Here is a 4,206-nt window from a genome sequence, read left to right on the forward strand (position 1 = left end):
AAAGGATTATAAATCATGCTGCTATAAAGACACATGCACATGTATGTTTATTGCGGCACTATTCACAATAGCAAAGACTTGGAATCAACCCAAATGTCCATCAGTGACAGACTGGATTAAGAAAATGTGGCACATATACACCACGGAATACTACGCAGCCATTAAAAAAGGATGAGTTTGTATCCTTTGTAGGGACATGGACGCAGCTGGAAATCATCATTCTCAGCAAACTATCCCAAGAACAGAAAACCAAACACCGCATGTTCTCACTCGTAGGTGGGAATTGAACAATGAGATCACTTGGACACAGGAAGGGGACCATCACACACCGGATCCTATTGTGGGGACGGGAGAGGGGGGATGGATGGCACTGGGAGTTATACCTGATGTAAATGACTAGTTGATGAGTGCTGACGAGTTGATGGGTGCAGCATGCCAACATGGCACATGTATACATATGTAACAAACCTGCAAGTTGTGCATATGTACCCTATAACTTAAAGTATAATAATAAAAAAATACATAGAACTGAGTGAGAATTTTAAAAATTGACATGTGTGGAATACTATAAAGCAAAGATGAAATGGAAATTTAGAGTACTACATGCTTACATTAGCAAGAGGGAAGATCTAAAATCAATGATCTAAGTTTCTATTCCAAGGAACTAGAAGAAGAAGAGCAAAGTGAACATAAAACATGCAGAAGGAAAGAAATAACAAAGATGAGAATAGAAAACAATAATACTGAAAACAGGAAAATTATACAGAACATCAATGCAACAAAAGCTGGTTTTTTGAAAATATCAATAAAATTGATCAAACTTCAGTAAAGCTGACAAAAATAAAAACAGAAAAGATATAAATGACCAATATCAAGAATGAAATAAGACTATCACTACAGACTCTGCAAGCATTAAAAGGATAATAGGGAATATGACAAATAACTTAATGCTTATAAAAGCTACAACTTAGAAGAAATGAACCAATTTCTTAAATACTACAAGATACCAAAATTCAATTGAGATGAAGTAAGTATATATCTATTAAATAAAATAATGTGTAATTTCAATGCTCCATAAAAACAAACCTAGAGGTCCAGGCAGCTTCACATGAAAATATAACCAAGTATTTAAACAATTAATATTGAGTTCACACAATATAGGATACAGATAATATAAGAATAGAAAAGACTTCCAAACTAATTTAATGAACCAAGTATTTTCCTTCAAATTAAGGAATAAGACAAAGATGACCACTACAGCCATGTCTATTCAACATGGTATTAAAGTCCTATCCAGAATAATCAGGAAAAGGAAAAGAAAAACAGTAAAAAGCATCCATACAGCAAATGAAGAAGTAAAATTATCTCTGTTTACAGATGACATGATCTTTCTTATATGCTGAAAACTAAAGATTCCACACACAAAAACTGTTGGCACTAATAAACAAATCCAGGAAACTTGTAGGATACAAAACTTAAAACACAAAAAAATAAATTGCATTTTATACAGTAACAATGAACAATTCAAAAAGAAAATTAAGAAAACAATTCCACTTTCAATACAATTAAAAAGAATAAAATACTTGGGAATAAACCTAACCAAGGTAGCAAAGAGACTTATATACCGAAAACCATAATATATATATTATAATATGTTATATATGATATATTGTATTATAACATATATATAATATAATATTATAATATATTTTATATATATATGGTACTGGCATAAACATAGACATATAGACCAATGAAATAGAATAGTGTCAAGAAATGAACCTTCATATATGTAGTTAAATGATCTTTGACAAGGGTGCCAAGATTATTCAATGGGGAAATGACAATCTTCGACACATGGTTCTGGGAAAACTGGACATCCATCTGCAAAAAAGTAAAATAGACCTTTTACACGATAAAAATTAATAAAAATAGTTTAAAGATTTAAATGTAAGACCTAAAATTTAAAACTCCTAGAAGTAAATATAGGAGAAAATCTTCATAACACTGGATTTGGCAAATAATTTCTGGTTATGACACCAAAAGCAAAAAATAGACAAATGGGACTACATGAAACAAACATGCTTGTGTATCAAAGGACAAAGTCAACACAGTGAAAAGGCAACATACAGAATGGAAGAAGATATTTGCAAAGTATATACCTAATAAGGGATTAATAAGCAGAATATATAAAAAAATTATACTGCTCCACAACAAAAAATTAAATAACTGACTGGGCACAGTGGTTCATGCCTTTTATCTCAGCTCAGCAGAGGCGGGAGGATTACTTGAGTTGAGGAGTTCGAGACCAGCCTGGGCAAAATAGTGAGAACCTGTTTCTAAAAAAAAAAAAAATCAATTAGCCAGGCCTGGTGGCGTTCACCTGTAGTCCTCATTGCTCAGGAGGCTGAGGTGGGGGTATCACTGGAGCCCAGGAGGTTGAGGCTGCAGTGAGCTATGATTGCACTACTGCACTCCAGCCTCGGTGACAGAGCGAGGCCCTATTTCTTAAAAGAAAAACACAAGTAACCCAATTATAAAACGGATAAAAGACAGACGTTTCCCCAAAGATTATATGCAAATGGCCAGCAAGTATATTGAAAGATGCTAAACATTGCTGATCATCAGACAAATGTAAATCAAAACCACAACTAGATATCACCTCATACTGATTAGGATGGCTGCTATCAAAAGAGAGAAAATAAGTGTCACTGGGGATGCGAAGAAATTGGAACCCTTCTGCACTGCTAGCGGGACTGTAAATGGTGCAACTACTATGGAAAATAGTATGGTTGTTCCTCAAAAACTTAAAAATAGAACTACCATGTGTTTCAGTATTTCCACTTCTGGGTATATATCCAAAAGAATTGAAATCAGGATCTCAAAGACATGTTTGCACACCCATGTTCATAGCAATGCTACTCACAATAGCTAACAGGTGGGAGAATTCAAAATATCTATTGACAGACGAATGGATAAACAAAATGTTTTATTATTCAGATTTGAAAAACAATGGACTTTTATTAGCCACATGCTGCAACATGAGTGAACCTTGAAAACATTATGCTAAGTAAAATAAACAAGTTACAGAAAGACAAATACTGTATAATTCTGTTTATGAGGTATATCATGTAATTCTGTTTGTATGAGGTATATCGCTTGAGCTTGGGAGGTTGAGGCTGTGATCGTGCCACTATACTCCTGCATGGGTGACAGAGCGAAACACTATCTCAAAAACAAAGCAAAACATCATGCTGTACTCTGTATATATATACAATTTTTGTCAACTGTACCTCAATAAACCTGAAAAGAAAGAATGACGGAAATAAAAGTTATTTTGCACAATAAACACAGTATTAATTAAATGAGGGAAGAATAATTAATGGATACTAAAACCAGTCGGAAACAAAAATGACATTAGGTATGTGTCTAATGCCCCAGGAGAAAGTGTAACCTGCCCAAGCTTGTCTTTAAGGCTTTTCTTCAATCTGGCTTCAGCCTACACTTGTTATTTTGGTCCCCTCTGGGCCTACTAGTCCAGTCTGTCTACATCATTCACCTGCCCCTCTCCACACCAAATCAAACTTATTAAAATCAGCTCCCACATGTGAGCCCTTTTGCATCTTACTGCTCTATCAGAGACAGGGAAGGTTGATGCCAAGCTCCAGATTCAGAGGCCATCCCAGTCCTTCCCTATCATCCTACTGCACCAGTCTCACCTCCACCAGGATATCCAACCAACCACTCAGGGTACCTACCACAGGACTCTGCTGGGCACACATTAATTTGAGGATATTTGGGCTTTTAGGTGTCTTATCCTGGAAGTGCAGATATCACTTCTGTACACTGGCCAGAAATAGTCATACAACCCCAACACAACAAGAAAGTTGGCTGGGAAATGTAGGGGAGTGCATGAAAATTCAGATTTTGCCAAATAGTGTATTTCCTCACCTACTTTCATAGATGAGTAAACTAAGACTCAGAGAGGCGAAGATACTTGCTCAAAGTCACACCACTGGAGAAACGTAGGATTAGAATCTAGGATTCTCTGATGGTGAAATCCAAGTTCTTTCCACAATACCATGCTGCCTTTGCCCTCCTAGAGCTCACAGTGTCCAGCCCCTTTGTAATCCATACATATTCCATTACTTAATATTTTGTTTGCAAGCAACGATGTGCTGGCAAATGGTTAATAACTGGTTCTCT

The sequence above is a fragment of the Rhinopithecus bieti genome, unplaced genomic scaffold, assembly GCF_001698545.2.
Source record: "Rhinopithecus bieti isolate Rb0 unplaced genomic scaffold, ASM169854v2 scaffold_77034, whole genome shotgun sequence".
NCBI classification, from domain to species: Eukaryota; Metazoa; Chordata; class Mammalia; order Primates; family Cercopithecidae; genus Rhinopithecus; species Rhinopithecus bieti.